The sequence below is a fragment of the Poecilia formosa genome, unplaced genomic scaffold (assembly GCF_000485575.1).
Source record: "Poecilia formosa unplaced genomic scaffold, Poecilia_formosa-5.1.2 Scaffold340, whole genome shotgun sequence".
NCBI lineage: Eukaryota > Metazoa > Chordata > Actinopteri > Cyprinodontiformes > Poeciliidae > Poecilia > Poecilia formosa.
This window is the reverse complement of record NW_006800279.1, coordinates 563500-578056: the sequence shown is the minus strand read 5'-3', so window position 1 is coordinate 578056 and position 14557 is coordinate 563500. Positions and strand designations below refer to the sequence as shown.

General features: G+C 37.2%; 1 long non-coding RNA gene across 1 annotated transcript in view; it reads left to right on the top strand.

Moving 5' to 3' along the window:
- The window catches only part of LOC107833186 (uncharacterized), a 19767-nt gene extending 8199 nt beyond the window's left edge, over window positions 1-11568 (top strand). Inside the window, exons 2-3 of the long non-coding RNA XR_001658896.1 lie at window positions 8306-8312; window positions 11558-11568. This is a non-coding gene — a long non-coding RNA (uncharacterized LOC107833186). The remainder of the gene's footprint in view (window positions 1-8305; window positions 8313-11557) is intronic.
- Window positions 11569-14557: the final 2989 nt, after the last annotated feature.

The following is a 14557-nucleotide window of genomic DNA, read 5'->3' as shown; positions in this document are numbered from 1 at the left end:
TTAAAAAAAGAAAGAAAAAAAATATATATACCCATATTTTCTGTTTTTTTGTCAAACTCTTTTCTTTTAAACAGAAATCATAAAACCCCTTTAGCACCTTGGCATTGATTACTGATTATTCTAAATGCCGTCGAAGGGACAAAAATAAACAGCTGCTGCTTAACTGCAGAAGTTTTTCTTTCTGCACAGAATCCAGTCAGCCTTCCATCTGCAGCAGGCTATGATAAGACCAGACACCCACGTCATGCAATAAACAGTTTCTGAACTGAAGGCAGCCATATTTGCCGATGTTTATTATTAAACCTGCTGAGACTTGTCTGAATTCTCAGTTGCTCTCTGAGTTGTGGTCCTAAGAAAACCACTTCTGTGTCTACAGTAGATAAATCTCTTCACTTTTATGCTAATGTTCAGCTTCTGGTTATTAAAACTTGGGCTGGTGAGCATGTCTCACTGTGGACTTATTTTAATTTCAGAGTGCAAGCGGACATAAAAACTTTAAAACTCACATATGTCATGTTTTCAATTCATTCAGTATAAGTATGAAGCACAAACTCACTCATCATCTCAAAGTACTTTTATACGACAGTTAAGCCACATCTTTATATTCATATGTGTGCAAGCATGTGGCGACAATGAACAGTTGATCACATCGAATCAGAACATTTTGTTAGTAGATCCTGCTTGAACAAACAACGGACACTCAATTTATAAAGATATTCCTGTGATATAATGAAAGTATAGTTCAAGCTCTTGGTCATAAAATAGAATAGAATAGAATAGAATAGAATAGAATAGAATAGAATAGAATAGAATAGAATAGAATATACTTTATTGAGCTCCAGAGGGAAAATGTTTATTTGTTGACAAGCTACTCCAACCAAAGTGTTAAATATTAGTAAGTACAAATATAACAATAAGTGAGACAGCATTTCTAAAAATTCCAAGATGACCTGCACCTTGGTCAGGGTCCTTCTCTCTGACACCACTGTTTAGAGTCCAGCTTCACTCCAACAATCTCGCTGGCCTTGCGGGTCAGTTTGTTCAGTCTGTTGGTGTCCTCCACCTTCAGCCTGCTGCCACAGTGCACCACAGCATACAGGTTACCGCTGGCAACCACAGACTCATAAAACATCCTGAGCAAGGTCCAGCAGATGTTGAAGGACCTGAGCAAATAGAGGTGACTCTGGTCCTTCCTGTAGAGAGCACTGGTGTTCTTAAATACGTTAAACTAACGAGACCCAGATATGGTCCATACAGTACGGACAGTATGGATGGAAACAGGAATCACTGGTCCTGGTTTTCCTCCTCAGATCCACTTCCAGTTCTTTGGTCTTTGTCACATTGAGCTGCAGGTGGTTCAGCCCACACCATGTGACAAAGTTGTCTGCAGCAGCCCTGTACTCAGCCTCATCACCCTCACTGATACACAATGATACAAAATGAAAATGGCCATTGCTACATTTGGATGAAAGAGGGAAAAGTTGCGAAACCTCCGAGCAGCATCCCAACCGGGAAGCAGGGAGAGAGCGTCATGCTGTGTGGGTGTTTGGCTGTGGGAGGAACTGGAATACTTCACAAATTAGATGAAGTAAGATGACCTGATATAAATAATGGCGCAGTGTCCCATGACCTCAAACAGAAATATAAGGATTGGGCTTCACTGCTCTAAAAAAGTGACAAATTCACATTAACACTCATCTGGAGCTTTTACAAAGTTAACAGCTTAACATTTATTAACACCAATTTGTTTATTTTTAATTATTAACTCTGATAAATAATGTGTAAGGAATTAATTTAATTCCTTTTAATGTCAAGAAATGTATAAAAATGAACATCCTGTCAAAACGTGCTCATGTTTTGCTCTGGTTAGTTCTGGTCCAGAGAAGAACATTCACACTTTACTCACATCCCAGAAATGTTTGGTTAAAATGTAATGATGAGGTAAAACATCAACCCAGGTCTAACCCTTTTTTGCCGTTTCTCACCCACATAACCTTATTGAATTTATCACTTGTTCTGCAACACAGTTACTTTCTATTTCAGAGGTGTTGTTTTTAACATGAAAGCTTGGTTTATTTCCATATTTTTAAGTTTTTCCACCCTCTGCTCAGCCTCAGGAACATTAATCTGACTGACTGGGCTGGACCTGCCTGTTAACTTGAAGCTTATCTCTTAATGTTATTGATCCCAGCAATAGACTGCCACGGTCTGTTTATGCTTTTACAAAATGGGGGCTGGTAATTCTACTTCCTCTTTCTTTGCTGCAAGCTGATCCATTGACTGTTGACTGTCATCTGAACGATCCATTTAAAGGAAGACATGAGTCAGTCATAAGATTTCATCTAACTTGTTTCTGACGTCTGAAATCACTTCACACTGGGTTTCATGTTACACAAATTGAACTGTAAAACTTTTCCAACATAAAACTATTTTAAATAAAATGGTTCTGGTTGGTAAACCTGAGTTAGTTTACAGCTGATGATTTTGATTCCGGATCCAGAGATTTTTCATTTTAGTTAATTTTTTTCTGACTCATCATTGAAACATGTTGCTTGTTTTCTGCTAAACGCTCAGCAGAGACAACATGTATCTTATACTCCCTACTGAAAAATACAATGTAACATCTCTGGTAGGAACCACATACAGCACAAACCTATTTGGTTGAAATAAGAGAAGTCACTGCCCAGAAACAAAGCAGGAACTTTCGGTTCACACAGCATGACTGACAGACTCAGAATCACAAGCGCCTTCAAGGCAAAAGACACACAGGAAGTTGCATAAAGAAAGACTGTCATCGAATCATATGAAGGTCACTCATTTGTGACCTACAAGTCTTCTGGGAATTTTTTTTACCACAGTCTACACATGTTCTGATGAGGTTTTAAATCTATTTATTAATTAAAAATAACAGGAACAACTTGTTGTTGGACCTCGGCAACAATCAGCTTTTTCTCTTGTTCTGACAGCCCTTACTGTTCACAGACTCAAGAAGATTTGGGATAAAGTTTGTTGTGAAAACTCATTTCAAGGAATCTCATTTGGCCAGCATGCTTCACATAGTAAGACAAAAATAAAACCAGCAATAAAACCAGCTAGTTTCAAGATCTACATAAAATAAATGTATATATTTTTTGGGATTTATTTGTCAGAGGGAATAGAATTGGAACTGCACAAAGGATTTATACCAATTTGAAATCCTTGTCCCTGCTCAGGCTTTTCTATTCATAACACAGAGCGACAATGATTAAAACACAGGATCATTATGAAAGACTTTGGTTAAATAAACACTATCATCAGCACAGGAGAAAAAGCTATATCTTGTAAAATTTATACATACTTTGCAATAGCAAACAACTGAAACATTAAAATAAAATGTTTACAAGTTACCCTATTAATATTATAGTAATACTTATATTTGCAATATCAAATACAGATATGCATAATATTCTCAGTAATCCCAGATTTCAGTCTATTTCAATAAAAGTCCAGTCAGGTCAGCTCAAAGATGCCTACAAAAAAGACCCAGAGACATTTTGCTTTTATATTTGCAAATTCAAGAATTCTATTTTCAGTTTCCTCCTCAACAGAACTGGATGGGGCTCCATAGGGGCGTTTGGAGCCTGTGTCTCTTTGGCTTGACGCTGCCTCTTTGTCTGGGAAATGGCTGCTCTGTGGGGGTCCATGATGTCTGTCTGCCTGGGGCCACTGTTGCCTCCAGGAGCCTCCTGGAGCCAAAGTTAACTGCTCCCTGCTGCTTCCTGGTTTCTACCCATCTTGTCTCTCAGTTGTAGCAACTTTGCATCTCCAAGTGACAAATAATTGCACACACATTCTCCACAGGTATATCGACACATCTCCTCAGCACACAAATACACATTCAGTCACCAAACTGTTTAAATAGTTAAAACGACTCAAGGTCGTACAAACAGAAATGTGGCCGGTCTTCATTTCATGGAGTAAATTAGGCAGTTATGATGTCTTGATCACTGGTTCAAGTTTACTCTGCATCCCCAGAACTAGAACCAAACATGGAATCAGCATTCAGTTTTTGTGCCACACTAATTTGGAGCAAACTTCCAGAAAACTGTAAAACATCTGAAAGACTTAGTTTCTTTAAATCAGAGGTCCAGTTCTTGAGATCTGCTGTCCTACAACGTTAAGATGCATCCCTCCTCCAACACCCTGAAGCAAATGAGTGGCTGGTCACCAGGCCTCTGCAGAGCTAAACGATGCTGATGTGCCATTAGATTTAGGGGTGCTGGAGAGCGGAGAACTTCTGAAAGCTGCAGGGTAGTAGAGCTTGAGGACTGGCCTCGGGCCAACCTGCTTTAAATCAAGGCTAAAATCTCATTTGTTTGGTCAACAATAACTGGAACATGGTTTGTTTTAAACTGTGATCTTTTCTGTACTTTCGTTACAGTGCCTTCACAGAGTAATAATTCTGATTGTTTGATGTTTTCATCACATAAAGCTCTTTAAACTGCCTCGTTGCTGAAAACTGCTCCATCGCCCTTCTCTTTTCGGCAGAGTAGAGCTGCTCTGGAACATGTACGCAATCAGGTTCTTCATGGCCTGAAATACTGAAACTGGGCACGAGAAAAAAAAAAACACATTTTAATGAATCATCATCTGAAAGACAAGTCACAGACAAGACCCAATGAATTCTACTTTTTTATGACATTATTTGTGTTATATTCTGTATTAAGTTGATAAAGCTGACCAGAATAATATCATTATCCATTTTTTATTCCCTTCAAACACTGGCTCTTTATTTTTTTTGCAACCATTAAATATTCCTGAAATTAAGAGCAGATTTCCTGCACAGCTGCTTGTTTTGCAATTTGACTTTATCATGTTAATTTAGATTGTATTTAATTAGATATAAGTCTGTCTGTCTGATTACTGTGGTTATGTATGTGTATGAACTGAACATTCTCAATTTACTGAATATGAATCGGACAACAGGGTTCTTTGAGATTACTTTTCTTAATTAATTGACGAAACTTATTTTAATTAAAATCCTTAATCTACTTTGTGACTAATCTATTACGAAACTCCCACTAATCGCCCTCATCTGATCAGATGTTATTTATGTGACTCTGGATTCCGGTAACTTCGGATTAAACAAGGAGTAAAAAAAACAAAACAGAAAGATGGTGGGAAACTATGCCAGAGGCTTTTAGGATAACAGGAACACTTTATCACATGTCGATTAGCCATATAAAGGAGTGGCCGAAACAGTTACTAGAAGCAGCTCTTATTTCTTCTTCCTCTGTACTATGTTCACCACAAGTTTAATGCAGCCAGCAGCACAAAGCAGAACGCACACATTCCAGTCGGACTTTGACTGGGCCTGTCTGGCGCAGAAAAACAACCCAGCCTGACATTGGCTCACGTCAGACATATCGCGGTTTTAACTGTCTCAACTTGCAGCTCTTCTTCAGAACGCTGTTCGTCTCTGTGCGCTCCTGCCCTCAGGTCATGTAACTATGTTTAGGTGAAACCACTGATAATGGAAACTGCTTCGCTGCCTTGAATCTTTGATGGAAACTAAAAGCTTGCGAGGAGCCTAATGATGAGCTTTTAACAGGAAGTGCTGTGTTACTGGATGATCAAAGTGCTTTTATCTTCCTGTCAGCTGGAGATGTATAGACATGTCCCTCTATGTAGACACATGGACTTCCCCACTGAGCTTTTCCTGCAACGTCCCTTCACTCAAACATCACTAGGCACCAAGTGGGAACTTTACATGCACAGTCACTTCTCACAAAAGTGCAAATATATCACTTCTATTTTTTTAAAAGTATACATTCGCAATGTTTGGCTTTTTGGTTATGCTTTTATTTACAAGTTCTCCAGCTTCTCTGAATTAATTAAGAAATAAAATACACACTATAATAATAATAGGATTACTGTAACAATTACAGAGAAAACAACTCTAAAGTGAAGATTTACTGAAGTGAATCAACTGATCCCAAGACCTGAGAGATAAATGTGGCAATAGTAACAACATAAAGATCCATTTTACCATGAAAAAGCTCAATATTCAACAATGTTGAGACATAAAATAAGCATCAATCTAAAATCATCACGTCAAGACATGTCAAAAGGATTCACATACCCTTTGGGTCTCTGTGTTGTCCTGTAAACAGATTGGCCACCTGTCTAGGGTGCATGACTACTGGAAATAAGCACCAGCTTCCTCATCACCCTGCAAGGACAAGCAGGTGTAGAAAGTAGATGAGCGATGAATCATTTCAACATGTTCACTGCTAATAATGTGACATATATGCAGTAAAATGCATCTGAAATACAGACAAATTTGCAAAAAGGTAAAATCTAAACAAAAACAATGAATATAACTGCAACTGTACATCATTAGCACACCCTAAGCCAATACTTTGTTAAACCAAAATCTGATTTAATTTCAGCTTTCAGTCTGTTGTACAAATCTGTCAGAATGCTCCGTCTTGATTTGGTTACATTTGCCCACTTTGCCTCTCAGACTGTGATGACTCCTCTTCTCCAGTTTCTTCTTCATGTGACCTCACGGATTTTCTGTCAGATTTAGTTGCTGACTGGTGCCGTTCCAATGGCTTCATTTTCTTCTAAAGAAACCATTTTCTTTTTGGTTTTGACATATGCTTGGACTCAAATCTTCAGTCTCTCCTTCCTAGCAGACACCTGAAGGTTCTGGGCCAAAACTGATCAGTTAAGTGTTGTTAATTGTTTCCTCCGCTTCCCAAAGGTGTAGTCATTCTTTACTAAAGTAACTCCATGATGCTACCAGCCCCATGTTTCACTCTGGTGTTTTCGGGATTTTTTTGTTCTCTGGAACAGACAACACAACGTTTGGAGCTGTAGCCAGAAATACCAGTTTAGTTTCATCAGACCATAACATGTTTTTCTGCATGGTTTTCAGGGGATTTTAGTGAGGCCTGGATGTTTTATTTTTGCATGACTATTTTGTCAGCTAAAGCTATGAAAAACATGCAGAATAAATTAGTAAAACTAAAACAGTAACATAGAATGATGATAAGTAAGATATTTCAGCCAACAAATATGAACAAGTTTAAAACACTTGTTTACAGGGGATGAAATCTAATAAATGAAATCTAATACATTTTAATTTTAGCCCTGTGAAAAGTGTGGTTTAAGCTAAATGAGAATGTACTATAACCAAACAGTCTCTGTCAAATAACAGGATTCTGTCTCTCTCTGCACGTTCTACGTTATCTTTTATCAGTTATGGAAAGTTTTAGCACTGTTATGGTTAACCCATGTTTTCTTCCAATTACTGAAGTTGATCTTTTCTTAATTTAAGACATTCCTCTGTCTGATGACAAATTCCGTGGAGAATTTGCAACATCTCTGTAAACGATGGCTTCAGCTAAAGGAAGCAAGGAGCAAACAGGATAATCCTACCAGGACAGCTGAACCTTATGGTTGATCACATGAACAATAACTAATGACACTTGTGATCCCCATAAGACTGAATGCTGCGATTTTATTAAACAGTGTTGCAATACAGTATTACTTTAGGGGGTGCAAACATTGGTAAAACAAAAAAAAAGTAAAATATATTTGTAAATTTTTTTACAGATGAAAAGACATTTTCAAATACATGTTAATGAGGCACAGAATACACTCTTATAAATGCTTTTCAGAAACAAAAAAAATAAGAAGAATATTACAAGAAGAAACATCATTACGACTGAAGGAGGAGCCGACAAAGTGAAAAACTAACTTAAACAATCTGCACATGAAGCAGCAGCGCAGCTTGAGTTGGCCTCCTGCCACACCTCACACGTCTCACCTCATGTTGTGAAGTATCTTATTTGTGGAAACAAAACAAAAAAAACAGGAAGAAAAACTAATCTCCATGAATGTGAATGTGTATCAGATATGTGTATATATTTTCACATGCGCAGGTGTGAAATCAGGTGCAAAAGATAAAGTCGAAAACAGAGTATAGGTAACAAAAATAATTCTGACTTTATCCGAGTTGAACTTGGGTGTTAAAAATGGAATCAACATTCACCGGGTTTAGTAAAGACTCTGTTTTACAAACTAGCACATTCACAGCCCAGCATATCTTTCAAAATATGTTCTGTATGTAAAAAGAGAAGCTCTCAGTGGTGTTTCCTGCTTCTGAGTTCATACAATTGTTCTCTGTTTAAAGCAGAAACTGCAGGCTTCTAATCATTGGCCAGCCGGTTAATAATTGACATGATATCTGAGTGGTAGCCCTCCTAATGGCCTTGACAGAGAGAAAGAATCCCACATGCAGTGGAAGACCTGGGAGTAAACTTGTAGGGTTTCAGATCCTGATCCAACGCTCTGGTTATACATCAGCATTCAGGAAGCAGAGGCTGAAAATGATCAGTCATAATGTTTCACAGGACACAAATTGAAACCAAATTAAAAATAATAAATAAAATCTCTAACGGAGAATAGATGAACTGAGGCTGAGAAGTTCAGGGAGAGCTAAGGAATTACACCATGCATCATTTGTCCATCAGACATTATTCCTGATTTGTTTTTTAAATGTACTACTAAAAAAAATTTGTTCTGTTGCTCAGAACTAAAAGTGAAAACAGTCCCTTCCCCTTTCTTCCGAGGCGACCTTTGTGCAGTTACTCATTGACGGAGAGTTTTGGTGAAAGCTTGTAGCAAAAATAATCTAAGCTCCACAGTGAGACACGTTTCAGGAAATGGTGCCTGTGAATTAGAAACACTGTTTGAAGAATTGTGCGAAGTAAACATGATCACAAATCCAGACGAGATGTGAGTTCAGAGTTCAATGAAGTCTTACGGATAAGTGTTTTATTGGTACAATATAACAACATAAAGGTTTGTGTCCTTTCTGTTTGTTTTTGTTCACTTTTTTTCCTTCTACAGTGAACATAACTTTATCACCATCAGTGTATTGGTTCGCTCTCTCAGTTCCTCTAATAAAGGATTTATATCTTAAAGCATGAAGAACATTTTTCACACACTCTGCCCTACTTCGACCCAGCTGCCTTGTGTGTTAATAAACCGTGAAGAAATCCAACTGGAGTCTGGTTGTTGTTGCACATTCCAGAGTGATAGTGAAAGGACAAGGTGGCTTATTGAGGGAAAAAAGAAAGAGGAGTGAAGGGAGGCATAAAGGGAGAAGAATAAAATGATGATAGAGGGAATGTGTCATTATCAGAATTTGGACCGATACTCTCAGGCAGATGTAAGGTCAGCTTTGTGTGTGTGATCTACTGAGATATGGAGATACTTTTTTTTGTGGAGTGTAGAAATTGTGGTTCTGCAGGCTTCAACCAACGCTGAAACTTTGATATGATGGACTATCAAAGTTTGATCCAACAGACAAAAATAAAACACTTTCAACATTTAGCAAAATCTCACTCTGAATAAATTCATACAACTGCAAGCAAAAAAAAAAAAAACTGTTTCACAAACCTCAGCAGGTTTAACTCTGAACCTTTAGGACAAGCCCAGTTGTTGCTCCACTTCTGCTCAAGCAAAACCTGCAGAACACTTTGAACATTTGCACAACTGATTATTTCAATTTGAAAAATATAACATGTTCTGATGACACCATGCTTCTTTAATGTATGTAGGACAACAAATCTAATGCATTATGTGCGATTAAAATGTATTCAGATATTTTAGGTTTGCACTACTTAAATCACACAACGTAGCTTCACTTGTTTTTATATAATGCAGATTCTTTTGACACAATTGGTTTGCATAGATTTCAGTAAACACAACCTATTTTCATTGAATGTTGATGTGTTTGCTATGGAAAAAAATTCTTAAAAATCATCTGTGATGACAAGAATTCATTTTCTCAAAATAAAAAATAAACCTAAGCCTGTTTGAAAAATCTTATTCTGCCGATCGTGTGAGGTGGATTGAAAACAAAATGCCAAGTTTTTTTCAACAGTGTCACTTAAAGCTGCAGTATGTAACTTTGACAAAAATCAGTTTTTTTCATATTTGCTGAAACTGTCACAGAATGGCATGAGACAGACAATCTGTGTAAAGATCGAGCTCCTCCACCTCCTCCTTGAGCCGCTGTCGCCGTCTGAAGAAATGATAAATAACCTGTACATTATCAGCCTCGTACTGTGCCAAAAGTTACATAGTGCAACTTTACACTAGCCTGTAAAACTTCACTATTTTAAAAGATTTTCTGTTCATTTAATGGCCTTTGTTTAATAATACTTGAGCATTATTAAATGATTTCATGTACCAAATGTACTACAGTAGCAAAGGAGTAAAGTCAGTCTTCTAATGGTGAAAACGTTGCATTTTTCTGCTTAGTTTCTTAAAACATAGCAATTTTATTGATATTTGTTTAATGTTATTATGAAGAGAAAAAAAGATGTTAAAGAATTTGTCCTGGAAAAAAAACAACGATCTGGCAAGACCTTGAACCGGCTGTTTTCCCTACTTCGTTATGAATCCTTCACATTGGAGGCAGTTTTGCTCTTTCTGATTCAATCCTTCACCTCACAGAGAGTTCAGTGACGTTCTGCACAGGTCATACAGCATTCACATCACGTAGAGGTCTGGACTTTAACTACGCCATTGCAACACCTTAAATCTTTTTGTTGTGAGTCAATTTGTTGAAGAATATCTTCCGTTCACCACTGTCCTGCTGACGTACCAGTTTCTAACCATGCTATTATCTTCATGGTCAATCAGATGCTTTTTTTTTTTTTTTTGCTAACCTACGTCGTGCTGCCATGTTTCCTTACATTCCTTGTGCTTTTGTAAAGTTCATAGTTCGACAATCAAAAAACTCAGATGATTTTTAAAAGACCAATCATTACATATAGTTTCAATTGAAATTATTATCTTTTTTCAATTAACATTGCTAATGTTGTACTGATACTGTGGTAATCATGGAAATCAGGAATTATTTCATCACAGCTAGATGAATTGTTTTTTAAGTTGGAAAAAAAAGAAGAAAATGAAACTTTGTATCTAAGAGCATAGAACTACAAAGCATAGAATATGCTTTATAGACAATTTCACAATCTCTCTGCTTTGGCACCTCGTCACCTTTTTCCAATTCTTGACAGCCAAATGTTGTCATATCTCCTTTTCAGGAAGGAGATGGGGTGTGTGTTCCAGAGAGAGACGTGGGCTGGAAGGTTAATCAGAGAGGAAGAAAACAATTATTCAAAAGCCATTTATCAAAAACATAGAGGTTTGATGTGTTTGTGTGTGTGGTACTACAAAATAATCATGGGGAAGGTGTGTAACTATTAACGATGAAAAGCATCAAACCAAGGCCCTTAAAATTTGAAACTGAACTCATTCAAAGAGCAAGAAAAGGTCATGCAAATATAAACCTTAGAAATTTAAGAAAGCAACATTTTAAAAAAGCAATCTCTTGTTTTTCTTTTGACATTTAGTCAAATGAAATGATTTTTGTATCATATCTGGTTTTACGCTCTATCTGTCAGCGTACACCGGAACATGTGAATGTTCATGAAAAGAATAAAAAACATATATTTTTATTTTATTTTTATTTAATATTCAGCTATTTTAGGCAAATCTTTTATCTTATATTGACCAGAATAAATCTTATTGATCCCTTTAGAGCAGGCCTGCATGGGTTTATATACAAACATTCAGTTTCAACATTTTTTTTGGCTATTGTGATGAAAATGTTGATCTCATGAATCAACATTTTTCTCTGTCTTCTTTATTTATGTTTTTTTTTAATCATCAAAATATTGCAATTACTCCACTGCAGCTTAGATATGGATTGTATGTGGAACTTAAGACAGTAGCAGCTGCAGTAAAGTGCTCACTTTTACAGCGTTGCCTTGCCGATTATACTTTCTTATACTTATACTGCCACTAACTCTTACATTCAAAAGAATGAGATTCCTTTACATGTAAGTATTTTTAATTGAATTAGAATCAAATTGAATTTGAATTTGACTGCAAAGTAATGCTGCTTGTTTTTAGTAATATCAAATCTAAAATCTTATTTTAAAGTTGTTTCAGTTAGCATAATTCTAAAATTGGTGCAAATTGATAAATAGAGACATTTCTTTAGGTTTAGGGACTTTGTTTTAAGAACGGGATATTTATAGGACTAAAAGAAATTGCTGCATAGACATTTTTGGATGTGTTTTCACAAGCTTAGACTAAAAGGAAGTGAATCACTGAACCTTTAAACTCAAGAAGCTCGAAATTGTAATTTGACACTGCTGTCTTCCTCCCACTCTTCTCACTCATTCCTCCTCCTGTCTTGTCCCTCTCCCGTCACATTTTCCTCAATCTGTCTAAATGGTGATGACTTTAGATTGATTGTTCGTCTCCCCCACACTCTTTTTTACGTGTGAGGGGAAGAGGAATGACTGGTGAGTGATTGTGTAACTTGACTGCTCTCCGAAAACTCCCCTTTTTTCACTCAAAGATTTTCAGTGTTCAACAGGTTAATAATGGTAGCAACATTCCCATCAGTGTTTTACAAATGGACTCTCCAAACTCACAATTTTGAAATAGTAAACCTCAGAAATCTTAATTCTAATTGAAAGCCTCTATCACCCCATAATTCTACCCACTCTGAAATGACAAGTTTGAGACCCAGTCAGCCCACATGAGGTGTGCCCCACTAAATGTAAATGTTATACTTTAGCCTTTTTTCTCACTCCATGCCCTACATGTACTTGTAAGTAAAATGATCACTTTTCTTTACATTTTCTATTTATAGATATTAACAGACAAACATAATGACATTTTGGTGTAAAAAAAAAACAAAACAAAAACAAAAAACCTCTCTGGTACATTTCACTTTGAGTTGAGGAGTGTTGCCAACAAACAGGTCTGGTGAGTATTCAGACATGTCAAGTTATTTGTTTTTTTGTTTCCAAAAAAAGTTAGAAGAGAGACATTAACTTACTTTTCCTGGAGTTTCTGGAGAATTTAAAAAGAACTAGATCTATGAACCACGTTTAATGGAGAAAAACTGAAATGGACTTTCTGGGGTGCCATTCAGTCGCCTCACTTTCTGATTGGCTACACATCGCATTTGACAGGTTGCGTTTTTGTTTCTCCTCAGGGGACTTCTGATGTGATATCAGATCAGGACAATCCAACTTGTTGATTACTCCAGATTTTAGATCCCACTGTCCTCCCGAGTGAACCAGATCACTTATATGTGACATGGCAGGAATATCTCTAAAAATTATCATAAGAAGAACTGTCCCAATAATGTGTGTGTGTCCTTAAGATTGTCAGAAGGGGAAAATCGGGTCAAAAACACCTACAAATCTCTGTAAGGACAAGAAACACAACTCAAACCAGGGATGACAACAAAGCAAATGTGGCAACGGTCACTGAACTGGCAACCCCATCACACAAGCCATACCATAAAGAACACCAATAACAACCAAACACTCCTCTGCCCCAGCAATACTTTATAGATGATTGCCACCCCAGAGCAGTCCCAATGGATAAGATTGTTCCACAAACCAATGTTCATCCATTTTTGTTAATTTATGGATGAGTGTTTTCTATGTAAATATAAGTTTAGTCAACTGAAACTTAATGAAATCTCTGTGTTTGTTTTCTGGACGGTTCCTGGATGCCAAAAAGTACACTCCTTTTCTTTGTTTAATGAAAATGGGGAACTTGAAACCTAAGCTACTTTGATAGCTGTCAATATGTTTATAGTTTTAAGTTTGAGTCTGATGACCCAGTTATCGTTCTGTTTATGTTTACATTATATTCACATGCTAAATGATTTGACATGTGGTTAGTTAGAAATAGGATTGTGATTGTGTGCGTGTATGGGTGGGAGACAGAGAGAGAAAAGAGAGAAAGAGAGTAGGTGGGGGAGGGGATCTTCGTGGACAAATTGTCAGTTAAAGGAAATGAGACTAAGTGGAGAGCAGCTCACCGAAGTTAGACATGGCTCACTGTCTACAGTGAATCAAATGGATGCCACAGACCGTTATCTTCTATAAATCTGCGAGCCTGTCCTGAAGAGAAAAGTAAGCGAAACTTCTGGTTTCTCCTTCTTCAGGTGTGGCGCTTTATGACCATATGAGGAAGCCGGAACGGGGCGCACCTGTGAGCTGACGTCACACTGAGAGTACCTGAATCAGCTTGCGGGATTGGTCGCATTCAGACGCTGAAACTACTTACAGAGTACAGAAGGGGAGACGCTACGCACCGGAATACAAAGAAAGTTGTTTTTTCTACGTTTTAGCTACGAGAAGGATTTTATAAGAGGCTTCAAACACAAATGGGGACCGCCTGGTTTGCGGTTTTGGGCGTTTTATTCGTCATTTTCCAGGTAGGATTTTTTTTCCCGCTGTTTTGACTTTTATTTTAAATATTGCTTCGACATGTTTTGCTATTTGTTATATCTGTTATTTCGAATGTTTGCTGTTTATTTACTTGTGTGGCTATCATGTTTTCCAAAGAGCGTTTAAAAAGGCGTCTAGGTTGGTAAGCTTAATTTGGTTTTAGTTACTGCTTCTTGTGGATGTTGTGGGTAGCAATAAGGAGGTTCTTAGGGTGAATGTTAAGT